The following is a 27,682-nucleotide window of genomic DNA, read 5'->3' on the forward strand; positions in this document are numbered from 1 at the left end:
TTGAGTCATTTCTCGGCTAACGGAGGTGCTAAACCAGAGCTATTAGGGTTTGGGGCAGAAGCACAAATTTAAGAGTGTTTTTAAAACATTGACTTGGAAGAAGGCAGCAGAATCAATTACTCAGAGCGGTGCATTAATACCTTACAAAGTATAATATGGTTCCGGAGCTCTAAAATAGAGGCGGTGGCAAGGTTTATCTCCACTTTGTGATTCATTTTGAAGATTAGGAGATGGCCGAAGAGAAGGTACTGTAATAGTCGGTGAGGGTGCCAGGGTGGAGTAAGCGCTTAACAAATACCACAGTTATTATTCAGGCAGCTCTACACGAGTTCTTGATACTATTCCCCTCATCCTGTTGATCTGTTTTGTTCCAGACTCCTGGGCTTCTGTCGCTAGATTTTCTAGTTCGAGTTCCATTTTGTGTTATTCTCAATTCTGTGTTCCGTTTTTCCATTGGTGCTGAATGGAAATGTTAGCTAATTTCCGTTCCGCTTGATCAATTACTGAAATAGAAATCGTTTTTATTTCAGTGCAAAAGGGCCGTCAGTTAATCAAATGCAAGGAGCCATCTCCACTGGATGGCAACATGACTTGGAGTAATGGCGGCTCTACAATGGCACGATTGTTGCCAAAGTGACATGCCAAAGAATGTTTTACAGAGACGCCTAGTAAGTGCTTAATAAGTAATACTAAAAAAACCCCAAACAAAACATGAAAACGTAGCCGTCTCACCATCTAAGAGGTATGCGTCTGTTAAGTGCTTACTATGTGCTAAGCACTGTATTTTAGTCCTGTGCACTTTCCACTAGATGACACTGCTGCCCATTATTTCTCCTACTAAACAAAAAAAGATGGCATTTATTGAGTGCTTACTATGTGCAAAGCACTGTTCTAAGTGCCGGGGAGGTTACAAGGTGATCAGGTTATCCCACAGGAGGCTCACATAATCTCCGTTTTGCAGATGAGGGAACTGAGGCCCAGAGAAGTTAAGTGACTTGCCCAAAGTCACACAGCTGACAATTGGCAGAGCCGGGATTTGAACCCATGACCTCTAACTCCAAAGCCCGTGCTCTCTCCACTGAGCCACGCTTCTTCTCTAGCACGCTGCTACTACCCCTTCTTCTCTTCTTTGTACTCCTATTAAGCTGAGTAGTCTACTGGTTAGATCACACGACTGAAAGTCAGTTTTTCTCAGTTCTAGTTCTAGTGCTACTGGCCTGCTGTCTGATCTTGGTCGAGCTTTGTCTGCCTTAGTTTCCTCATCTGGAAAATGGGGATCAAATGCCTGTTCTCCCTTCTTAGACTGTGAGCCCCATGTAAGAAACTTTATCCAATCTATTTTTCTTGTATCTACTCTAGTGTTTAGCACAGTGCTTGGTACACTGTTCAATACATACATTACATGCATACATACATGCATACATACATTACATACATACATACATTGTTCAATACATACATTAACCATAGGTAGGAAAAACATGATCTGCCTGTTTGGTGGGGAGTGGGCTCCAGGGGAAGCCATTGTTGACATGGGTCTACAACAAGAAACTGACTTCTAAATTTCACTCAGTCGACACAGTGCTACTGCACAATCCTTATTTTGTTCACCGCAGGCTTTTTCTCTCAAGTGGCAGCATTCCTGGGAATTCAAAACATTACCAGGATATCGATCCCTGAAACAGGACTGCTATTGAAGGTAGATAGAAAAAAAGTTTTAGTCGCTGCACGCGGGAGCCGTTAAATGCAGTAGACACACGTTTTTGCATTGACGGCAGCAGCGTGTAATCCCGAAATGCCCTCCTGCTTTCTCCCCCTCCCTTCCCCCTAAAATACAGTTGAGAGATATAAGCTAGTCTTAGGGTTATTAAGTGTAATTTCCTTTGGGATATAGATAAGTAGATTAAATTTGAAAAGAAAGTGTCGTTAAATGAGGGATTTCTGAAGGTTGGGTTGGATGCTTGGTATTTGGTCTGGCTGATCAGGCTATTGAATTTCCTTCCCCCTCCCCCCCCCCCCCCCCCCCCCCCACCCCCTGCCTTTCTGTGTACAGTTCTCCACATCATTTCAAGCAGAACATTGATCTTCAATCAATACTGTGCAATGATTCAACTCGCTACATAATCGGCCCCTCTCTGGGAGTGAAATGCGTCGTGGGGGACTTGATTACTGTCTTTGTGAAAACTGACTTGGTTGAAAGGGCTGTCAGGCTGCCTGAAATTTGGCTGCTCTGGACATTTGCGATCAAGAATTGTGTCCTCTGACAAAGAGCTAAATTTAGCAAAGTTGAAGCCCTGGTGTTTGTCTGTTTTCTCCCTCCTTTTTTCCCCCTTCCCATTGTCTCCCAGCCCACCTTCCCACCCGGTCTCCCGACTTGGTAGTGCTGAAGATGAGGCGACTTGAGTTATGCACTTAAGTAAATGTCCTTTCACACTCTTGCCATTCTTCCCAACCCGGGTTCAGGAAACTTCATTACGTACAGTATTTCTAATTTGATAAAGACCATTATGAATGACAAAAGGCCATTAAACAGAGTGTTTATATCTTTATTAAATCCCAAAGGAATTCTCTTACACACAAGGTAATTGGTATTGATTAAAGCATGTTTGTTCAAAGTGAAAGGGGCCACTCCTTCTGCCATGAGTAATATTATTTGAAGTCGCTATCGCTAAACACAGTTGCCTAGCGCTACATGTAGAGAGGGTTATTTCTTCATTTAAATAGTCCCTGGCTCTATCCACTGGAGAGAGGTCTGTTTATTCTTTTAAAGTAATTTTAGACTATCCAAAGGCCCGGTCATGTCTTTGTCCAGCAATTTCTCTTTATTTGTGTATGGGGAAAATTCTTTCCACAGAAGAGTGGCTTTGAAATAAAAAGGTATTGAGAGAAGAATATCAGTATCATTACACATGCTCATCAAGATTTCTTTGACCTTTAAACGGGAATCTGTGAAGAACAATCCATACCATGGACAACTTTATTTTAGTAGAAAATTGTATTACTTTACAAGTATCTCTGGGGAATCAAATTCAGTAGATTTATTTGATGTCAGACATGGATATGGCAGCCACTGAGAAATAAAGGTTTAGAAATGAGATTTTAAAATACATTTTCTATATAATTAACTCCTTTAGAGTAAAATGAAGGTTCCCTTTGGTCCTGACAACCCCTTGGGAAAATCACTCTGCACTGTAAAAAAACTCCCATGTCAGAGCATCTCACCTAACAAGCCCCTGGAGTTTTGTCCCAGAGCAGTTTTTCTCTGGGCAGGAAAGGGAAGTAAATAATTTACCACCATTTTGCCCACCATTTACACTTCTATTGATTTCTAGGCTAGTCATTTTGGGGAGGAAACTGGGTAAAGGAACCCTGGAGGACAAATTATACTAATCTCAAGGTACTAGAGACTTTTTAAAGTAAACACCAAATTCTACTAAACCTACTAATTCAAGTTGATTTCTTTGAAACTATGAGGAATTTCACAACATAGAGAACTAACATTCTTTACTCTGTTGCCTGAAATATCATTGTTGTCTGCTATTTTCAATCAATCGTATTTATTGAGCGCTTACTATGTGCAGAGCACTGTACTAAGCGCTTATTTTCATTCCAGAGAGGCAGCATGATTAATGGGAAAGATGATGGGATTGGGAGTCAGGAGACTCAGGAGTTCTAGTTTTGCCATATGCCTGCTGTGTGCTTTTGGTTGAGTCACTTAACCTTTCTGAGCCTCAGTTTCCCTATCTGTAAAATAGAGTTAAAATACCTGTTCTCCCTGCTTCTCAGGCCTCGAGCTTCACTAGACTGTGTCTAGTCTGACTCTCTTATATCTACCCCAGGATTTATCCTAGTGCTTGCCCCATAGTAAGTGCCGCCATAATTAATCTGGAGAAGAAACAGAAATACCCTTATGTATATTCCTGAATGTTATTACCAGAGGTGCAGAACCAAGCCCAAGATCTGCTTTTGCTCCGTCTTCTCATCGTCATTCAGGGTTATCCTTTTAGTGAACATGTAAACGTAGATAAGTGCAATTTATGCACATCACTAAAAGTCCCCTCAGAGTGACCTAACCTTAAACAAAGTTCAACAAGTGTGGCCCCATTGAAATTGTCCAGTGCATTTGGACAAAACACACAGAGAAAATACTATGTGTAGAACAAGCATGCTATGTTGTTAGAGGTTATGATGTTGCTAATAACCTCTGTGTTTCTTTTGTTTACTGCACTGTACTCTATGGGACTTGGTTCAACTCTTCATCATTTTATTTGGTAAAATTGCTGTGAGTAGCAAGAGTATCAAGCATTGTGTTGTGGGGTGGTAAATTCTGAAGCGTAATAATACAGGAATTTGTATTAAAAAGCCTCAATCACAGTGGTGTCTTCTAAGGATCTATCAGCCCTTACCCATTCATTCACATTGAGTCGGTGATTACTGTAATACAATTTTCACATTACAGGCTGTTCAGAATCCCAGCCCCAGCATATTATGAGAGAACTCCCTGTTTGTATAACTCCAGACCATGTTTGGAAGTTGTGATGAACGTCTCGAGAAAGAGCCTTATCACTTCTTAGCTCAAGGTTAAACTATTTATTGTCTCAGAGGCATAACGATTAGGTGGCTGGCATATAGTCCATAGTTTGAAAATCTGAATTCCATTAATGGGTGAACTCCTCACCCAGGTGGTAAATAATGTGCTTTACCATGAAGCAAAATGACAGGATTTATTTCCTCAGTTATGACTGAGTCAAGGTGTATCATTCCTGTCGATTTAAAAATCAGTTCGGCTTAGCTTAATACTGCAGGGGAAATTCAGTTTATAAAAATTTCATTTCTGATTCCAAGTATTAAGTATATTCACAATGATCTCTTACATGCTTGTGAGCACATTTGATTTTTTTTTAAGAATTTAAAAATCAATAAACAATAAAACTGTCCTCTTGAAGGGCCAAGAACTATCATTTAGTGTACTGAGTTCCTCTATTACCCTGGACAGAACCAAGCATTCAAAATTAAGTGTTTTACTGTGAGATAAAGGAAACAACTCCATTGTAGTTTCATTGTTAGTGAAGCATTTAGGCTGTCCTTAAATGGTTTCAGGGAGCTGTTAGCCTCATCTTGGTACCTGATGGCCAGCTCCTTGTTATGGGCAGAGAATGTGTCTGTTATATTGTTATACTGTACTCTCCCAAGCACTTTGTCCAGTGCTCTGTACACAGTAAAGCGCTCAGTAAATGTGACTGAATGAACGATAGGGTGTCTGGAGCAGTGACACCAGGGTGCTCGAGAAGCAGAGTGGCCTCATGGAAAGAGCCCAGGCCTGGGAATCAGAGGACCTGGATTCGAATCCTAATCTGCCACTTCCCTCCTGTGGGTCCTTGGGCAAGTCACTTGACTTCTCTGTGCCTCAGTTTCCTCATCCGTACAATGAGGAATCAGTACACATTCTTTCTCCCCAGTGGAACATTAGCCCCATGTAGGATGGGAACTGGGTTCCCCTCTGATTATCTTGTCTACTCTAGTGCTTAGAACAGTGCTTGGCATATAAGTAAGCACTTAATAAATACCATTATCATTAAGAGGTGAAAGCTGCAAAAAAGCAATAAGCAGAGCTCAGGGGTGGGTAGAGCTCTCTTGTAGTCCTTTATTTTTATTTTTGCTTTTCCCGAAATTTGGTATTAACATCCCAGAGATGGGAGTGGATGACTTTGAAATTTGTTCATTAATGTGATGGATGTTTAATGTGAATTTTCTGTAGCGTTTTCTCCTCTCTCCGAACCCTCTCTTCCTTCCACCGCCCTCCCTCCATCTTACCCCCCCCCCCCCGCCCCAGCAAAAGTACATCCTTGCTTACATCGGCAAGTAGAGGGGTTAGCATTCAATCTTCTAAGATTATCTTCAATTACTCCTCTCTCATTTACCTTAATCCCTGCGGATCTCAGATAGCGATAGCAAGCCATTTGATGTGGGCTGGATGTGGATGCAATATTAATTAGAATGTAGATCAAAACTGCCGATAGCCTGAAAGCACCATGTGGATGAAGGGCAGTCTATATCACTACAAGATGCCATGAATATCCATCTTTTAAATAGTTGATCTGATGCACCCGCCGACTTCTTACGTTGCTCTTATTTTTCCCAGTTTTTCTTTCATTCTGGCATCTGGAGGTTAGGAAAATATTGGCAGTTATAGTTATGAATATTAGTTGACAGTCTGCAGCCTTTTTGACTTTCTTATCTCTCCTCAGTCTCCTTATGTGCTTCTTTTTCCTTCCTCATCTACAACTGCCTGCTAGCGTGGTTGATGGTTTAGTGGTATTTATTTTCTCTCTCTCTCTCTGTCTCTCTCTGTCTCTCTCTGTCTCTGTGTGTGTGTGTGTGTGTGTGTGTTGCTCTAAAGGGTTTTTTAGCTCTTAAGCTGATGATTTGATGTTTCCCTCCTCTGTCCAGCAATGCATACCTCCCAGAGTGCTGGCTGAACTATTTTTCTCTAAAATGTAAACCACTCCCCTCCCTTTGATATGGGTCCCCTCTGAACTGCCCTCCAAACTGCTTTTGCTGTGAATTTATTCAGCCTGGCCCTGCTGATACCTCTAATCGCCTAAGTTCCCAACCAAGTCCAGCTATGCCTTCCTACCCCCCCACAATCAATAGTATTTATTGAATACCTACTATGTGCAGTATTCAGAGTGCTGATGAAGGGCGAGGAAAGATCCAATAGAGTTGGCATTCGTGATCACGGTTGCAGGCCCTGTTAATTTGTTCTGTGGCAGAACGGGAATCGGGATCAAACATTTCATTTCCCAAATGATGTCCCCCAAATACTCCCCCGCCCCCACTAATCTTTGGTAATAATGTGAAGGTATTGATTAAGTGCTTATTATGTGCCAGACACTGCGCTGAGCACTAGCATAAATCGTGGTCTCCTTCCCATTCCGGGCACACAATTTTCCCTATGTTGCAAGTGGGGAAACTGAGTGACAGAGTTGTTCAGTGGCTCTCCCAGGGTCACTTGGCAGGCCAGAAACAGGGCTGGGGCTAAAGTCTGGTCCTCCTGGCTCTCAGTCCCGGGTCCTTTCAGCTAGGCAAAGCTGCCTAGGAACATTGGAATGTATTGGATGCCCACTGTGTCACATCTACCACTTCTCTTGTACTCTCACAAATGCTCAGTACAGTGCTCTGCACACAGTAAGAGCTCAGTGAATTGATTGATTGGGAGCAGTGGGTTAGTATTTCACGTTCCCCGCTTTGCAGTCTCCTCCCCCATTGAAAGCCAGATGGAACACTCTCAGATGGAAACGTGACCCCTCAGTCTACTAGGTCAATGAGACCCTTGAGAGCTTCGAGTCCAATCAATCCATCAGTGGTAATAATTGAGGGCTTACTGTACAGAGCACTGTACTACGCACTGGGGAGACTGTAATTCAATAGAGTTGGTAGACATTATATTCTTACCCTTAACAATCTATTGGTCCTCTGCCCCAAATGGATTAGTTTTATGAATAATAATAATGATAATAATAATAATAAAATTTAAGTAAGTGCTTGCTATATATCCAGCATTTGCTATGCTTTGGGGTAGCTACAGTTCAGTCAGATCAGACGTAATGTCTGTCATACATGAGGCTCACTATCAAAGAGGGTGGGAGAAGAGGTATTTAATCCCAGTTTACAGAAGAGGAAATTGAGGCTCCAACTTTTGTGCTTTATTTTTCTACCAAATTTGTAGAATTTATAAATGGGCAAGCATTGTCTCAAACAGCAACCTCTTCTTCTTCCCATCTATTATCTCCAGTGACTCTGGGCCTGTTTCCTTTTTTTTGTTCCTTTTCTTTTATGGTATTTGTTGGTATTTATGGTATTTGGAGAAGCAGCGTGGCTCAGTGGATAGAGCACGGGCTTTGGAGTCAGAGGTCATGGGTTCAAATTCCAGCTCCGCCAACTGTCAGCTGTGTGACTTTGGAAACGTCACAACTTCTCTGGGCCTCAGTTCCCTCATCTGTAAAATGGGGATAAAAACTGTGAGCCCCCCATGGGACAACCTGATCACCTTGTAACCTCCCCAGCGCTTAGAACAGTGGTTTGCACATAGTAAGCGCTTAACAAATACCATTATGATTATTATTATTTTTTTTTAAGTGCTTATTTTGCACCAGGCACTGTACTAAGAGCTAGGTAGATGCAAGATAATCAGGTTGGAAACATTTCCTGTTCCTCATGGGGCGTACAGTCTTATTCACCATTTTATAGATGAGGTAACTGAGGCACAGAGAAGTCAAGTGACTTGCCCAAGGTTGCACAGCAGACAAGTTGCTGAGCTGGATTAGAAGCCAGGTCCTTCTGGCCCCCAGGCTAATGTCTAGCCACTGAGCCACACTGCTTCTCAGTAGTTATGCTGATAGAGATACAGGCTCTTGTGTGGACATAAGTCAGTTATGCAGGCAGGAATTCTTGAGACCTTTGATCTTGAAGACAGATTGGAAGTAATGGTATTTATTGAGCCCTGGATAAATGACACTGTACTAAACACTAGGGAAAGTTCAGCAGAAGCACTCATTGCACACCCACCAAGAAGTGAGATCTACAGACATCTTGTACATATTTACTATCTTGTACATACTTACTATTCTGTTTATTTTATTTTGTTAATATGTTTTGTTTTGTTGTCTGTCTCCCCCTTCTAGACTGTGAGCCCGCTGTTGGGTAGGGACTGTCTCTATATCTTGCCAGCTTGTACTTCCCAAGTGCTTAGTACAGTGCTCTGCACATAGTAAGCGCTCAATAAATATGATTGAATGAATGAATGAATCTATTTGAGGTTGATCCCACCCATCTACTAATAGGTCACAAACTGTTTTTTACCACAATCTGTTTTACCTGACTGGAAAATTAACGTTCTGAATGATTAATAATTAATTGATAGAATGCATAAAAATACCTTTCCAAGTAACCTTTAGTTGAGCAACAAATTTAAAATATCTGAAACTAGCTGAAACCATTCCAGTGATCCAAATAGTCAGAGAAGCCCAGAGCGAGTCTCAAAAGTGACCATTCATATACCCATTTTCCGATTAAATTCATCCGTGGTTTTTATTGAATGCTTCCTCTGTGCAGATCACTGTACTAAACTCTTGGGAGAGTACAGTTTAACAGAGTCAGTAGACACATTTTCACTAAGTACAGTACTAAGTACTTAGTACAGTGCTCTGCACACAGTAAGCACTCAATAAATACGATTGAATGAATGACTGAGAGGGTGCAAACTATACTAACAAAGTGCCCCCTGAGTGAGCAGCAGGCAGTTTATGGTACTGTATAACAGATGGGGAAACAAAGACAAGAAGGAAATAAATGAATTTCTCAAGAATAGTGAAAAGAGTCTTCTTTAAGAGGCGGTTTGGCAATAATGAATAATGCACATGATAAAGCCAACAACTGCTGTTTCTTGATTTTTCAGTCCAAATTGTTTCCTAATGGAGAACTGTAGCAAGCTTTATCCCACAGGTGAAGGTTGAGCCTCCACTTTTTAGAGTGCTCTCACTCTTCAGTCAGGTATATTCAAACAAGAACAGATTTCCCCTGCCACTTGACAAAGCAACCACGGCTGGCAAAACTACAATTTGTCAAGCCATGGTCCTGGAGGACAGGGATCAGGTCTTCTAACTCTTTTATATGCTCCCAGGAGCTTAGTATAGTGCACTGCACATAATAGATGTTCAGTAAAGTCAATTGATTATGAAGTCAAGGGAAGTCAATCACACCTGGCACAATTCAACTAGGTGTGTGGAAAATGTAACCAAAGAAAATCATTCTAAGCAGGATCTTCTCTGAAGCTGTAGCTGTAGCTCATTAGCATTGCATCAGAAAGCAGTTGTAATCAATCAGTCTATCAGGGTATTTATTGAGTGTTAACTATGTGCAGAACAATATACTAAGTGCTTGGGAGAGTACAGGACTACAGAATTAAGGACATGTTCCCTGCCCGTGATGTCTTTACAGTCTAGAGGGAATCAGAAGTTACTATAAATAACAAATTTGTAACTGCCAAAGAGCCCTGTTGTTCTACCATTACTGGCAACGTGAAATTTAAGCAGTGGCAATGATTGCTTTGTGTAATGCTAATGCACCAGTGATAGAGACAAAGAAGCATTTTTTAAAATGCTGTTCGTTCAGCACTTAACTATGTGCCAGGCACTGTACTAAGTGCCGGAGTTGAAACAAGCTCATCAGGTTAGACACAGCCAATGTCCTAAATTGGGCTCATAGTCTTAATCCCTGTTTTATCAGATGAGGTAACTGAGACACAGGGAAGTAAAGTGACTTGCCCAAGATCACACAGCGCATGAGTGATGGAGCAGAGATTAAAACCCAGGCCTGTGCTCTTTTGACTAGGCCACCCTGCTGCACATTATGGCATCCCAGGCACAATATGTACAGTGCTCTGCACAAGTAAGTGCTCAATAAATATGATTGACTGAATATGTTTGAGATGAAAGGGAGTGTTCTTGACAGCCAGGAAAATCCTAGTAGCTCTTAACTATAGTAGTCAGTCAATCAGTGTCATCATCATCATCATCAATCGTATTTATTGAGTGCTTACTATGTGCAAAGCACTGTACTAAGCGCTTGGGAAGTACAAATTGGCAACATATAGAGACAGTCCCTACCCAACAGTGGGCTCACAGTCTAAAAGGGGGAGACAGAGAACAAAACCAAACATACTAACAAAATAAAATAAATAGGATAGATATGTACAAGTAAAATAAATAAATAGAGTAATAAATATGTGCAACCATATATACAGGTGCTGTGGGGAAGGGAAGGAGGTAAGACGGGGGGGATGGAGAGGGGATGGAGAGTGTCATTTATTGAAGGCGTGCACTGTACTAAGCATTGGGGAGAGTATAATACAACAGTTAGTAGACATATTCCATTCTCACAAGGAGCTTACAATTCTAGTCCATTTACATTCAGTGATTTTTTTTTGAGGTTTTGGCTAATCCCATACTCAAAATTGCCATAGCGAGCATCCCCGGCCTGCCCTAGCCAAGTCAATATGTAGTATTTATTGAGCACCTATGGGTTTCAGGACTCTGTATTAAGTGCTCGATTGGGATCAATAGAATTAGTAGTCATAATTCCTGCATTAACACAGTGTGCATCATATATCCACTTTCCCTGTCTTCAAAGCTCAACTAAAATCTGTTAAAAGGCGGGATAACATGATGGTTCTCCCTCTTCCCTTCACTGGGAACCCCATGCAGGACAGGGACTGTATCCGATTTGATTATCTTGTCTCTACTTCGATGCTTAGTAGAATGATTGGCACATATTATGATTGCATGTTTGGGAAGCAGCATGGTGTAGTGGCTAGAGCAGGGACCTGGGCGTTAGAAGGTCACGGGTTCTGATCCCAGCTCTGCCACTTTCATTCATCAACACTGCTTCTCATTTGCTGAGGTTCCTCTTACCCATCCTTCGAAATCCTGGCAGCCAGAAGATTAATCAGAAAATTGAGTATGAATATTCAAAATTTGTGATTGGTGGGGAGGAAATTGGCAAGGAAATGATTTCTTCCCAAATTAGTCTTTATTGTTTAGGCCAATTTGTTGATTGATTGCCTGACACCTAGAGAGTTCCAGATAAGGTAAGGTGTGAATAAGCTTAATAGTTAATTGTTAGTTAATTGGGTAGCTAATTGTTTGGATGATATGGTGCATACTTCCGAGTTCAATCAAGGGAGAAACATGAGCTGAAGAATAGATAACCGGAACTTGGAATGTCAAAAACCCGGATACTCAACTGATTATTATAGGGTGGCTAATACAGTAATGAGGTGACTTAAACTGCATCTTCACCTATACTCTACAAATTCTAGAATATTGAAAAGCTTTGTTTTTTAAAAATGGTATTATTATTGCTATTATTATCATTATTATATTTAAGCATTTACTAATGTAAAGCACTGTACTACGTGTTGGGTTAGGTGTAAGATAATCATGTTGGACACAGGCCCTGTCCAACATGGGGCTCGCAACCTTAATCCTCATTTTACAGATGAGGGAACTGAGGCACAGAAAAGTTAAGTGATTTGCCCAAGGTCACACAGCAGGCAAGTGCGGGAGCTGGGCTTAGAACCCAGACTGAGCCCCCTCCTTCCTCTTCCCCTCCTCCCCCGCCTTACCTCCTTCCCCTCCCTACAGCACCTGTATATATGCATATATGTTTGTACAGATTTATTACTCTATTTATTTTACTTGTACATATTTATTCTATTTATTTTATTTTGTTAATATGTTTTGTTTTGTTGTCTGTCTCCCCCTTCTAGACTGTGAACCCGCTGTTGGGTAGGGACTGTCTCTATATGTTGCCAACTTGTACTTCCCAAGCGCTTAGTACAGTGCTCTGCACATGGTAAGTGCTCAATAAATACGATTGAATGAATGAACCCAGGTCCTAGATTCCCAGGTTTGGAATCTTTGTACTAGGCCATCCTGCTTCTGATGTGACTAAAGTCTTGATGAGCCTGGAGGCTTCATGCTGCACCCTTTACGTAATAATTGTGGTATGTTTTAATCAGTGGTACTTATTGAGCCCTTACTGGTTGCAGAACACTGTACTGAGTGTTTACTACTGTGTTCCACACACTCTGCAAAGCACTGGGTAGATACAAGAGGTCTGTTTTCTTTACCACTAGATTTTGTTAGAATCTATCTTTTCATGCTGTTTTTGTGTTTGTGTTACATTGCCTTTCCTGTTGTGTCCCTCGCCAAATCCTTCCTTTTGTTATTCTTAAATATGAACTGCTGGAGGATCAGGGCCCCTGTCTAATTCTGACCTCTGGATTTTTCCAAAACTTTTAGTACAGTGCTCTGCACACAGTAGGCCCTTTATAGTAATTATTTCTACTTCCACAAACACTATTTTAGGGTGAATTGGGAAGAGTGTCTTGGAAGTCGGTTTATTGCCTCCTGATTAAACTAATGCCCACCTAATTTCCAGATATAATAATGATAATGATGATGGTATTTGTTAAGTGCTTACTATGTGCCAAGCACTGTTCTAAGCACTGGGGTAAATACAAGGTAATCAGGTTGTCCCACGTGGGGCTCACAGTCTTAACCCCATTTTATAGATGAGGGAACTGAGGCACAAAGAAGTTAAGTGACTTGCCCAAAGTCACACAGCTGACAAGTGGTGGAGCAGAATTAGAACCCATGACCTCTGACTCCCAAGCCCGTGCTCTTTCCGTTGTCACACTGCTTATCAAACCAAAAACGGTGGCTTGCTTATAGCTATGTTAGAGTTTCATTCAGAACTTTCCCTGAACCAAATAATCGCCAGAAATTATTGGCAACCCTCTGATTGTTTTGTTCCCATTGGACCTAGGCTCTCCCCTCTAGACTGGAAGCTCCTTGTGGGCAGGGAATGGGTCTACCAAATGTGCTATATTGTACTCTCCCAAGCACTTAGCACAGGGCTTTGCACACAGTAAGCATTCAGTATAGCCAATTGATTGATCAGTTGAGTGCTGCAAAATAATTTCTCTAAATCAAACTGATTTATTTTAACCTAAAAGTCATGCTATGTTTCGTTTCACAAAAAGTCTACTTTACTGTAGACTTCCTATTCCCCCTCTTTTCCCTATATCCTTTAGAAGAGGGATGTAATGGAGAGACTCTGAAGTGACTTAAGCACATTTGGCTCAGGCCAACAGTCAGAACTCTGTATTATTTTGTGACTTAGTGCATTGTCAATCAATCAATCAATCGTATTTCTTGAGCGCTTACTATGTGCAGAGCCCTGTACTAAGCGCTTGGGAAGTACAAATTGGCAACATATAGAGACAGTCCCTACCCAGCAGTGGGCTCACAGTCTAAAAGGGGGAGACAGAGAACAAAACCAAACATACTAACAAAATAAAATAAATAGAAAACAAAATAAAATAAATAGAAAACAAAATAAAATAAATAGAAAACAAAATAAAATAAATAGATAAATAAATAGAAAACAAAATAAAATAAATAAATAATTAAGTGTATCCGTACATGTTTTAGTGACTGTTTCTTTGTGACTGGAATGCAAACTCCTTGAAGACCTGCAGGACACTGAATAATTCTGTTGTACTCTGCCTACCACTTAGTACAGTGGTCTGCACACAACAGGCACTCAAATACATCGGCAGAGTGACCACCTTTTCATTTTCCAAGAAGCTCTTTTTCCACCCTCCTTTGCCCAGATCTTTGTCATGATTAGTTAGAATTATTACATTAATGGAAAATCACAGCATGCATTTTTTTTAATGGTTACACTTCATCTTTTTTTTTATTTTTACCTGGTGAGATTACAAATGTATGAGCTTGCTGTGGACAGGGGATGTTTCTACCAACTGTGTTACCTTGTACTCTCCCAAGTGGTAAGTACAGTGCTCTGGACACAGTAAGCACTTAATAAATGCCATTGATTGAATGATTGATGAGACCAACCTTTGACTGTTCGGGGCAAGTGATCTCTCAGGCTTCATTCTTGCATTTTTTGTTGTTTTCTGTTCAATTACCTTTGCAACACAGAGGACGAAGCAGTCCAGGCTTGGAAGTCGGAGGTTGTGGGTTCTAATAGCAGCTCTGTCACTTGTCAGCTGTGTGACTTTGGACAAGTCACTTAACTTATCTGTGCCTCAGCTACCTCATCTGTAAAATGGGGATTAAGACTGTGAGCAGCACGTGGGACTACCTGATTACCTTGTATCTCCCCCAGTGCTTAGAACAGTGCTCAGCACATAGTAAGCACTTAACAAATATCATTATTATTGTTATTATTATTATTAAAGGCAAGAACCAAAGCAATAGTAATGACAGTCAGAGCACAAATTGGCTAATAGCCTGAGCAGCATCAGAAAATAGCTTTATCTGAAAGGCAGAATCTCAAAGACTGGTATTGAGTCTTGGTTGAAACTTAGGTGAATAGAAGGTTTGAAGAAAGAAGTAAAGAGGAGCGGAAAATATACATTTGAAGGGAAAAGGTTCAGAAAGGTCTGCAAGAAATGGAAATAAGAGAGTCCCATATTTCTGTCATTCAGGTAATAGTTATTCATTTGCCGTTTGCTCCAAATAGCCAGGTAGCATTGCTGGGAACTGGAAAATTGCTGCTGAACTCCTTCTCAACTATGTAATGGGGTTTGAGGAGAAAATAATTATTTTTCTGTTGATCACTTCCTTTTTTCCAAGGTGAATATTCATATTTGGTTACTCTGTTATATTTTATAACAGAAAACAGTATTAAAATGTGTCCTGTTTTTTTTTAGGTAGAGTTAGGACTACCCCTTGTTGAGCCCTGCTTTAAGGAAAACTTTCATATCAACATCTTCTTAGCACTCATAATAACAATAATAATACTTAATAATAACTGTGGCATTTGTTAAGTGCTTACTATATGCCAAGCACTGTACTGACTGTGAGCCTGTTGTTGAGTAGGGACCGTCTCTTTATGTTGCTGATTTGTACTTCCCAAGCGCTTAGTACAGTGCTCTTGACACAGTAAGCGCTCAGTAAATATGAATGAATAAATGAATACTGAGCGTGGGGCAGATACAAGATAATCAGGTCCCATATGAGGCTTCAGTCTAAGTAGGAGGGAGAGCAGGTATTGAATCCCCATTTTGCAGATGAGGGAACTGAGGCACAGAGAAGCGAAGTGACTTGCCGAAGGTCGAGCAGTTAAATGGATGAGCCGGGATTCCTCTGATTCGTAAGCAAATGATCTTTCCACTAGGTCATGCATGCTGCTTCCCTTTTCCTTCTCAGTACCTTATTATGCCATCCAACTCGAGTAATTATGTCTTTCAGAGAGCCCTCTCTGTTAATTGGGGGCACTCCTGTCAGCCTGCCAGCCATCTCTGTGAGGGTAGTGAGACTTTGTACAGAAATCTGCCAATGTGTCATGATGGCTGTATTCATTGGATCCACTTTGCCAGTCTCCCCATTGAGTAGTGAAGAAAAAGCATCATGCTTTCTGAACACCAGAGGAGGCATTGAAAATGGGTTCAAACCAAGCGAGTCTCAGCGCTTTCCTCTTGTGTGCCCAGGATCTTCGGCACCCCAAAGGGGGATTTATTCTTCTTTTCTCTTTTTTATCAGTGGTGAAAGGGTATTTTCTATAGTTTGAATATCTAACTCCCTTTTGTCTGCTTTTTGACTTCGGTAGATTGTTGCTTTATGGGGAATAAAACTCTGATTCCGATTCCTGGTTTGTGCATTAGAAGGAGAAGGGGACTGATTTTGAGTGGGATGAGGATACCTTGTTCTATTATGTGGGAGACAGTGGCACCCCACTCTTGTCCAGGACTGTATATATTTCCAAGACCCTGCCAAAAACCCTCCCTGTCCAAAGGAGAAAGCAAATTAGTCAATCAGTCAGTACCAACCCCCTCACACTCCCACATCTCTAAGGCAGATAATTATCTAACTCATTTATGCTTTCCTATTCTGAGAATAGATTGGGGTTGTTATTTAATAATTTAATATGAAATAAGAAACAATTAATACTTATAAATAATAAATTAAATATCATTATTTCATGATTTGGGCATTTATTAAATGCTTAATGCATGTTAAGAGCTGGGCTAGATAATGGTTTCAGAGTGGACACAGTCCACCTCCCGCATGAGGATCATAGTCCATCTCATCCCCATCTGACAGATGATGAAACCAGGACCTGGATAGTTTAAGTGACTTACCCATGGTCACACAGTTGGCAGACCTGAAATTAGAACCGAGATCTCCTGACTCCTCGTCCTGGGTTCTCTCCACTAGTTCACATGGTGTGTTGTCTGAATTGTAGGGGGATTTGTTTGTTTGATGGGATTTTTAGTAAGACTGATCAATCAGTGGTATTTCTTGAGCACCTACTGTGTGCAGGGCTCTGTACTAATTGCTTGGGAAAGTCTACTATAATAGAGTTGTTAGACACGATCCCTGCCCACAACGAGCTGAACCAAAACTGAAAAGTACAAATTAAATAGTGAAAGATTGTTTTTCTTTTTTATTTTGAATACTTTAGAACCCAGAAATCCATCTCAGAGTTATGAAGGAAAGCCGAAAGCTTGACTGTGATGCCACGGCAACTCTAAGAGAAATTCTGTGGTTCCCAGCAGCTTTGAGGTCATGTCCTGTTCCTTTCCACAGTGGGGCTATGAAGGCTTTGAGAAGGCTCAGTAAAGGTAAATGCTCTTGTTCTCTCCATTTCACCATCTTTTGTGCATGAATATGTGTGATAGATGGTTTCTTCCTCCCATTCTAGAATTCCCTCCCACTTTCTGTTTGATAGTCTACCCATTTTCGCTGACTACATATCCCATCTCCAGTTGGAGGCCCTCTCAAATTAATCTTTCATCCTTTTTGCGTGGTATTTGCTAAGGGCTTATTATATGCCAAACACTGAACAGAGTGCTGAGGTTGATACAAGATAATTGGGTCAGACAGTCCCTATGTCACACAGTGGGATGAGCAGGCGGGATAACAGGTCTTTCTCTACGGTGTTCTGCATACGGTAAGCTCTCAATCAATCAATCAATCAATCAGTCGTATTTATTGAGCGCTTACTATGTGCAGAGCACTGTACTAAGCGCTTGGGAAGTACAAATTGGCAACACATAGAGACAGTCCCTACCCAACAGTGGGCTCACAGTCTAAAAGAGTGGGCTTACAGTCTAAAAGAAATACCATTGGTTGATTTAACCACCATTTTACAGATGAGGAAACTGAGAAGTTAAATGACCTCCCCAAGGTCACTTGGCAGGCAGGAGGCAGAGCTGGGATAAGAATCTAGGCTTTCTGACTTCCAGGAGAATGTTCTTTCCACTGGGCTACGCTACTTCTCTGCCCACCTCATTATCTCCCAACTCACATTTTCCCACTTTCTCATCACCTAAGCATTTCTGTATTCAGACACCCTCCCACTCTCATAGCACTAATAGTGATCATGTGGTATTTGTTAACCATTATGTGCCACGCATTGTACTAAGCGCTGGGGTAGATACAAAATAATCCGGTTGGACCCGGTCCCCGTCCTACATGGGGCTCACAGTCTAGTGGAGAGGGAGAACAGGTATTTAATCCCCATTTTGAAAGATGAGGAAACTGAGGAACAGCGATGTGAAGGGACCTGCCCAAAGTCACACAGCACGAGAAGCAGTGTGGCTCAAAGGAAGGAGCCCGGGCTTTGGAGTCAGAGGTCGTGGGTTCAAATCCCGGCTCCGCCACTTGTCAGTTGTGTGACTTTGGGCAAGTCACTTCACTTCGCTGGGCCTCAGTTCCCTCATCTGTAAAATGGGGATGAAGACTGTGAGCCCCCTGTGGGACAACCTGATCACCTTGTAACCTCCCCAGCACTTAGAACAGTGCTTCGCACATAGTAAGCGCTTAATAAATACCATCATTATTATTATTATTATTAAGTAACAGAGCCAAGCGTAAAACCCAGGCCATCTGACTCGCAGGCCTGTGCTGTTTCCACTAGGTTAGTCTATTACTTCCCCCTCCCTGTAATTCATTTTAATACTTGTCCTTTTGCTCCTTGAGGGCAAAGTGCTCTCCCAAGCACCTAGTAAGTTCTCTAACACACTGCCGGTTAGCTGTCAGCAACATGGCTGAGTGATGGGAAACTAATTTAGTGTGATCAGCTGAAGGGAGCCCAGTTTTTTTTTTTTTGAGGCCCACCAGCTCTCATTAATCCCTGCATTTAAACAAGTTCCATTCTCTTGAATTTTGCCGTGTGAACCTGACAGTAGTTTGCAGTATGTTGGACTTTCCAGGAAAATGCAGGAAGGAAGATTATTTTTCCAGTCTGCTATCTGCAGACTAATGTAAAACTGCTGGTCACCCAAATTTTCTGTTATAAACTTGTCATAGTGAATGAGCCGCTGGGGCTTCTCCGTTAGCTACTACTATTAAGTGTCTACCCTGAATCTTGAGGGCTTGAGGAACCCTCTAAACTCATATATATGATGCCTCAGTGGAACTTTTGGGTTTATTTCTAGTAGTTATACATTTTTATCAGCGTCTCCATCTCACCAATACCCACGTAACGAACTACTTTGAACCTTTGGCAATTCAGACTGCTGAAGCCTACTATCTCAGGGGTGTGGGTAGGTAGTATGTATAAGAACACGAGAGGCCATTGTCTAATAATAGTCATCATCATTAGGGTATTTCCCAAACACTTACGATGTGCCAGTCATGTCAGGAGCATTGTTGCTGGGGTGCTGTGGAAGGGATAGTGGATAGAGCACAAACCTGTGGGAGTCTGGTTCCACCACATGTCTGCTGCGTGACCTTGGACAAGTCACTTAACTTCTCTGAACCTCAGTTACCTCAGCTGTAAAATGCAGGTTAGGACTGTGAGCCCCATGTGGGACAGCGGCTGTGTCCAGCCTGATTAAAGTTCATTCATTCATTCAATCGTATTTATTGAGCGCTTACTGTGTGCAGAGCACTGTACTAAGCACTTGGGAAGTACAAGTTGGCAACATACAGAGACAGTCCCTATCCAACAGTGGGCTCACAGGCTAGAAGGGGGAGATTTAAGTGCTTCTGTGGCAGGCACTAGACTAAGTGCTGGGTAGATCCAAGCTAATGAGGTTGGACACAGTCCATGTCCATTCATTCATTCATTCAATTGTATTTATTCATCATCATCAATCGTATTTATTGAGCGCTTACTGTGTGCAGAGCACTGTACTAAGCGCTTGGGAAGTACAAGTACAAGTATAGTTGTCTATATGGCAACATATAGAGACAGTCCCTACCCAATAGTGGGCTCACAGTCTAAAAGGGGGAGACAGAGAACAAAACCAAGCATACTAACAAAATAAAATAAATAGAATAGATATGTACAAGTAAAATAAATAAATAAATAGAGTAATAAAATAAATAAATAGAGTAATAAAATAAATAGAGTAATAAAATAAATAAATAGAGTAATAAAATACTCAGAAAATTCTATCAATCAATCGTACTTATTCAGCACTTTTTGTGTGTGGAGCACTGGACTAAGCACTTGGGAAGTACAAGCTGGCAACATATAGAGCCAATAGTGGGCTTACAGGCTAGAAGGGGAAGACAGACAACAAAATGTATTAACAAAATAAAATAAATAGAATAGTAAATACACACATGTATAAAAGTTGTATCTTCCTCATCTCTTAGAACAGTGCCTGTCACACAGTAAGCGCATAACAAGTACCATAATTATTGTCTCCTCTCCCTGCAAATGGAGCAAACACCGGAGTGGAACCCGCAGGATGCTTTGAGATTTAGCTACCCCAAAACTGCACTCTGGCTGCATATCTGGGGTACCTGGGACCTGAAGTTCCTGCACTCTGGCAAAGCACACAAGGGGATTCCTCAGTTACCCCAATGTGGTCCAGGTTAGGAACTAAACTCTTGTTGTTGTATTGTACTTCCCCATGCGCTTAATACATGCTTTGAATACAGTAAGCGCTCAATAAACCCGATTGACCAACAGATGGACTGAGTCACGGAGCAGTTAAAGTGACTTGCCCATGGTCACAAATCAATCAATCAATCATATTTATTGAGTGCTTACTGTGTGCAGAGCACTGTACTAAGCGCTTGGGAAGTACAAGTTGGCAAAGAAGTCAGGTGGCAGAACTGCCCTTTCCGTGCTCTCCCATGTTCTTTCCTTCTAGACTGCACCTATCTATACATTATATGTAAGTTATTTATAATAATGTCTGGGTCCCCCTCTCAACTGTAAGCTCATTGTGGGCAGGTAACCTGTCTGTCCACTATGTGTAAATGTACTCTCCCAAGTGCATACAGTGCAGTACTATGCATACTGTAAGCACTCAATAAGTAACAGTGATTGGTTGTTTCCACTACGCCACACTACTTCTCAATAGGCAGGGAAATCATTTCTGCTGGAGAAATTCTTCAGGGTTTCATACTGCCAGTGTCAAAAGTATTTAGGTGTCTGTCTGTCTGTCCCAGACTAAGCCCCCCAACAGCACTTGTGTATATATGTAAATATTTATAATTCTATTTATTTATATCAATGATGTGTATTGATATACACAAGGCCTCCAGGAGGCCTTCCCAGACTGAGCCCCTTCCTTCCTCTCCCCCTCGTCCCCCTCTCCATCCCCCCCATCTTACCTCCTTCCCTTCCCCACAGCACCTGTATATATGTATATATGTTTGTACATATTTATTACTCTATTTATTTATTTATTTTACTTGTACATATCTATTCTATTTATTTTATTTTGTTAGTATGTTTGGTTTTGTTCTCTGTCTCCCCCTTTTAGACTGTGAGCCCAATGTTGGATAGGGACTGTCTCTATATGTTGCCAATTTGTACTTCGCAAGTGCTTAGTACAGTGCTCTGCACATAGTAAGTGCTCAATAAATACGATTGATGATGTTGATGGTGATCAATAATTCTATGTATTTATATTGATGCTATTGATGCCTGTTTACTTGTTTTGATGCCTGTTTCCCCCCTTCTAGACTGTGAGCTCATTGTAGGCAGGTACTGTCTCTATTTGCTGAATTGTACTTCCCAAGCGCCTAGTACAGTGTTCTGCACACGGTAAGTGCTCACTAAATACGATTGAATGAGTGAATGTTGAGCCTCATCTACTCTCAGGGTTAAAATCTTACAGACAGTACTGTTGCCTACTAGAATGAAGGGCACATAGTATTCATCAGTCAATCAATCAGTCGTATTTATTGAGCGCTTACTTGTGCAAAGCACTGTACTAAGCATTTATGTACACACATACACAGTAAATGGACACATGCATGCAACATGTTCACTAACACCTATATCAATAATTTATGCTGAATAATTTAAGAGAAACATAAGATTGACTAGTATTTAATATACTGTTCAAGTTGTAATGATGAAGTAGTGCTTCAATAATGAAATATTTTCCTTATATAATTAGAGGCCAAATATGTTCATTCCAGTTTATTTTTCATAACTGGTGATTTATTGCTTGTTATATCATTCTTCTATGTGAATTATTATAAGGAATGACATTTATTTCCTTGAATAAGAATGCCTGTGCTCTTATTTCATGGAAAAGAATTACCCTGTTGAATGAATATCCTATACTAAATTAATAACACTGTTTACTTTGGATATTTAAAATCCAGTAGGCTCATAGAAAAACTTGGGGGTTAAGAAAAATCGGGGTGAGAATTTTTTGGTATTATATGTTTTTTTTTTCCTGCCTGTAGTTTCAGTCCTTTTTCTTTTAAATGGTGGATGGCAGAAATCAAAGTGCTTACTTTGCTTACAAAGTGCTTTGTAAGTGCTTACAAAGGCAGCATAGTGCTTACTATGTCAGTCAATCAATCATATTTATCAAGAGCTTTCTGTGTACAGAGCACTGTAGGAAGCGCTTGGGAGAAAACAATGTAACAGACACATTCCCTGTCCACAAAGCAGTGTACTAAGTGCTTTTCAGATGTAACCCCAGCATATCCTAATGTCTGCAATCAGTCTAAGAAAATCTGAGACAAACTGGGAATAGAGAAGGCAGTGATGGTTCTTTCTCTGGACACATTTCATCTCTGTCTGACTTTGGCTCAGCCGAGTAAGCAAGTTGCTTAAGTGCGTATTTTTTTTACTGGTATTTGTTAATCGCTTACTAGGTGTTGGGCACTGTACTAACTGCTGGGGTAGATACAACTGCTGGGGTAGCCCCTTCTAGACTGTGAGCCCACTGTTGGGTAGGGACTGTCTCTATATGTTGCCAACTTGTACTTCCCAAGCGCTTAGTACAGTGCTCCGCACACAGTAAGCGCTCAATAAATACGATTGAATGAATACAAGCTAATCAGTGGGACACAATCCATGTCCAGTTCAGTCCCTTTCCCACCTGGGGCTCACAGTCTTAATCCCTGTTTTACAGATGAGGTAACTGAGGCACAAAGAAGTGAAGTGACTTGCCCAAGGTCACACAGCAGATGAACGACAGATTCAGGATTAGAACCCAGGTCCTTCGGATTCCCAGGACTGTGCTCTTTGCTCTAGGCCTTGTTGCTTCATGTAATAACGTTATTCTAATGGACATGTGCATTCCTCAGCATGTAAAGAGAACTTGGAGCTCTAGATTGCCATAGCATTGTCTTGGAGAGATGAAACCTGTAGACTTTTTAGAAGACTTTATTAAGTTGACAGCATGGATGAACTCTAAATATTATCCCCAGGAAAGCCTTTTCACAGTGAGCAAAAATACTAACCTCACATTGGAAATGCTGTATGTGGAGCAGATAATGTAAATACCGTAGTAGGTTCTGCTTGCCAGTTCGTTTAGAAATTGTTTCCAAAATGATGAAGGTGATAGCAATATGATAAATCTGGTTTCTACTAAGGAGTGGTTAAATTTGTTGATAATTTATTTCCTGGTGCTTAAATGCAGTACTCAGCACTATCTGACTTCCGCAGTGCCAGCAAGGCTGTCAGGCACACACCGTGCCTGAGGTGAAGAGAGGTAAAGTTCTCTTAGAATCATTTCCCTCATCCGTGTTGCACTTTCAGTAACCCAGAGTGAGATTTCTCACCTTCCATCAGGGTGTAAGCAGACAGGTGAGGGGCCCTTAAGAACATTAACATTTGGATCCTTTTGTGAAGGATTTCAAATTGAAAAAAATTAGGTTGCGTTAGGAGTAAAGAAGCTCCACACTGCATCTTGTTGACACCAGGTTCATTTCTAACAACAGAAGCCGTGGGTAGTTAAACAGTTTATGTAGGCTCAAATCAATCAATCAATCACGTTTATTGAGCGCTTTGTGTGTACAGAGCACTGTATGAAGTACTTGGGAGCGGACCGTGTAGTATTTGGTAGACACATTCCCTGCTTGCAACAACCTTACAGTCTAGAGTGGGAGACAGACATCAGTGTAAATAATTACAGATATGTACTTAAGTGCTATGGGGCTGAGGAAAGGGTGAATTCAGCGGGGGAAATCCAAGATCAAGGGTGACACAACCCCAGATAAGGTAACTGAGGCCCAGAGAAGAAGTGACTTGCCCAAAGCCACACAGCTGACAAGTGGCGGAGCCAGGATTAGAACCTGTCTACATGTTTTGTTGTCTGTCTCCCCCTCCTAGACTGTGAGCCTGCTGTTGGGTAGGGACTGTCTCGATATGTTGCCGACTTGTACTTCCCAAGAGTTTAGTACAGTGCTCTGCACACAGTAAGTGCTCAATAAATACGATTGAATGAATGAATGAAAGAGGATGGTGGTGCTATATAAAGTGGGTGGTTGACAGGGTTGAAGTCAGCTGAGAGGTAGATAGGGATTAGGTTGGAGTAGAGGCCAAAGGATTTGGCAAGAAAGAGGTCATTTGAGACCTTTGAGAGAGCAGGTTCTGGGGCTTGAAGGGGGCAGAAGCCAGGTTGGAGGGGGTCAAGGAGAGAATTTGGAGGAGAGAAAATGGAGACATCTGGTATAGACATCTCGCTCAAGGAGTTTGGAGAGGAATGGTTGCAGAGAGATGTGATAATTAGAGGGAGCTGTAAGGTCAAGAGAGGAGTTCCTTTTAGGACGGGGAGGCATGAGCATGCTTGCACATGGAATTTGGTATATACCAATTAGAGATTCACCTTGCCCAGACCTTTCATGAAAACTGAAATGTGTTTAGTAGCCTTAGGCTGGGTAGTCAGTAGTCCATGTCAAGTTGGAATCATCTAAACCTCTTGGGATAAGATCTGGCAGTATTTGTGGCTGGATCAATGAAGAAGTCTGCTCCGATCGCTGGCTGGGTCAAAAAGCTAACAGGATGTTATGATATATTAATAAGGTGAGAGGAAGTAATGCATGGGGAGAAAACACACATTGATTTATAAGGTGCCAGTATGGTTTTTCCGTCTGCCTCCATTCTCCAATACAGCATTCAATTGTTGTCCTCTCAACGAAAGTAGTTGTTATAGAAAAGGTTATGGTAAGGGCAGCGGAGGAAAGGTTTAGGGTGGGAGAGAGACTTTAGTGGACAGAATTTGTTTAGTTTGAAAGGAAAGAGGGACAGTAGGGTACAAAATGATTCACGCGATAATAAGTACACTTTTGGCATATATGTATTTTTTTACTTTTCCCTCCCATGTTTGAGGCCTGTGTTATAGTGATCCGATTGGAACTTGGATTATGAATCGCAACTCAGAGATAACTGAGTGTTCGGGGAACAGTAATCGGGCCATCCCAATTAGTCGCAAACTCAGGAAAACTATACTTTTTGTTGTTGTTTGTTACCTTCATTTATTCTGCTGAATCCAGGCGATCACCTCTCCCTGAGGTGAACTTGGAATGGAATCTGAAATTTGAAGTCTTTCTATTGCAAAGCGAATCTGTGAGTTGAGGTGGGTAGCAGCCATGTTTCCGAGGGAAGGCGGTGATGTCCTCTGGGAGCGAATCGGGCCAAGGAGGGAACAGTGAGATTTTACAGCAAGGCTGCAGGCATTTGTGGTCCCGGGATGCAACCGGGCCCCTTGAGCCTCCGACCCAATTTCGGGAGATCTGCTGGGGGTGACTGAGGCTGAAGAAGCCCGGGACCATCCACACCATCCAGCCGGCCAAATCCAGGTCTGGGGTGGGCGCACCATCCACGGAGTGGACAGGAGGTGCTGACTGTGATGGAGAATTTCAGAGAGAGCCAAAATTCTCTCTCACCATCTCGCCCTCTTTTCTCACCATCTTGACCACGTGAGGCCCCTTCTGGGGGCCGTCTTTGCATTGAGACTGTAAACTCGCCATGGGCAGGGATAGTACCTACCAACTCTGTTGTATTGTACTCTCCCCCAGGGGCTTAGTTCTGCACAGAGTAAGTGCTCAATAAATACCGTTAATTAACCCAGCAGAAACTCCTAAGTACTGACTTTGAGATCCCCAGTCAACTATTTTTTTAATGGTAGTTTAAGTGCTTACTTTGAGCCAGGTACTGTACTAAGTATTGGGGTAGATACAAACTAATCAAGTTGGGTACAGTCCATGTCCCATATGGGGCTCACAGTCTGTCCCCATTTCACAGATGAGGTAACAGGCACAGAGAAGTTAAGTGTCTGCCCAAGGCCACTCAGCAGACAAGTGGGAGATCCGGGATTAGAACCCAGGTCTTCTGACTTCCAGGACCATGCCCTTTCCACTAGGCCACACTGCTTTTCAAGAAATACCGGTGCTCAACAAATGACAGTCATTGATTAATGGGTTGCTTTATCCACCATCACATCACATCAGCACATCACCATCATTGATTGACAGTTGCTCTTTTTTTTAAATCACTTACGATGAAAACCTCTTTTTGGAGGGCTTTATTTTATCCCAAGTTTTTTACCTCCTTTACTTCCCAGCGTATTTTAAGGCTACCTAGAATGGTCTTCCCTTCCAGGATCATGCCATCTGGTCTACCTGCTTTAATATCCCCCACTTGCATATGGTGTCATCTTGGTAGTATTTTATATTCCAGAAAGGAGAGTGTGTTAAAAGAGGACATTTCAGTGTAAATAAATAAATTATAATGGCATTTTTGTTCCTTCTCAACTGCACTTAGAGCTACATGAAAAGCACTAAGTACTAGTGCATCATTAATGAAATGGAAAGATTTGCAACTAATGCTCTCAATACAAAGCCAAAATTTTCCCAATTTTCAGATGCTTCCAAGATGAGTTTGAGCAGTCATGTAAAATGAAGTGAGATTTTGAAGTTAAAATTAGCGTCTCCAAGTCATTTCAAATTACAGTAAAAGAAAATTAATTGTGTACACTCCTTTCAGGTCATGAGGCAAAGGCCGTTTCTCTCCATCTTCGACATTCTCGCTGAATCTGACCAGGTCACCTCTTTTTAAAAATCTCTTCCATTCTTGCTTAAGTTTCAGAATAAAACTGAGTTTTGCCCTTATTTTTGCAGCGCATCAGTAAAGCAAAATATCTTGCAAATGCACTCCATCACTTTTCATAGAAAGGCTGAAAATAAGTGCTAACGTAGCTTGCTAAAATAATCATGACTGCAGAATTTGCTTGGGAGAGGATTTCAATAATCGTTTAACACATCCGTCCAAAAGGCAGGAACCATTTTGGTGTGGGAGGGTGGGGAAGGGGGAGGAGGCTTGGAGGGAAGATGATGCTGGTGTTGTTGGGAACTGGATACCAGATGTTTAGAAGGGGCTTGAGCTGACTTCAGACCATAAGCAAGTGAGCCAGCTGCCTTAAGGTGCACTGTCAGGACGTGGGGGGTGACGACTGGAGAATAGGAATTGAAAAAGAGGAGGTTTGTGAGATATTTCTTAAGCACTTACAGTGTGCCAGGCACTGGGATTAGTGTTTGAGTAGGTACAAGGTCAGACAAAGATCCTGTCCTGCTGCAGTGGTGGGTAGAGGGGCGTGGGGAATGGAGGGGAACACATTGGCCCTGGAGCAAGGGATTGTTGGGGTACCACTGGTCAGGTGTTTGAAGAGGCTCCCAAAGGGTATCTTCATGCTCCACTGTGAGTGCATAGCAGAATATAGTGACATCCAACAGAAAAGTAGGGGGTGGAAAGCCCTTCTCCACCTCAGGGCAGCCCAGGACCCATAACCCATCCTGCTTCTCAGTCTCCTTAACTGTCACCATTTTGCCAGTGCACATTATTGGGTGTAATATGGCCAGGTGTGTGAGTTTCT

The 27,682-nt window shown here is 41.7% G+C and overlaps 1 protein-coding gene across 16 annotated transcripts in view; it reads left to right on the top strand.

Moving 5' to 3' along the window:
* Positions 1 to 27,682, top strand: part of ADGRL3 (adhesion G protein-coupled receptor L3) — a 694,363-nt gene that overhangs the window by 145,893 nt on the left and 520,788 nt on the right. For 15 of the 16 annotated variants that reach the window (XM_038759779.1, XM_038759784.1, XM_038759785.1 and 12 more), the window contains exon 2: positions 17,059 to 17,218. The exons of the other annotated variant lie outside the window; for it this stretch is intronic. The gene's annotated coding sequence lies outside the window, so the exon portion shown is untranslated. The remainder of the gene's footprint in view (positions 1 to 17,058; positions 17,219 to 27,682) is intronic. 16 annotated transcript variants of the gene reach the window in all.

This window comes from Tachyglossus aculeatus, chromosome 17 (assembly GCF_015852505.1).
Source record: "Tachyglossus aculeatus isolate mTacAcu1 chromosome 17, mTacAcu1.pri, whole genome shotgun sequence".
In the NCBI taxonomy this organism is placed as follows: Eukaryota; Metazoa; Chordata; class Mammalia; order Monotremata; family Tachyglossidae; genus Tachyglossus; species Tachyglossus aculeatus.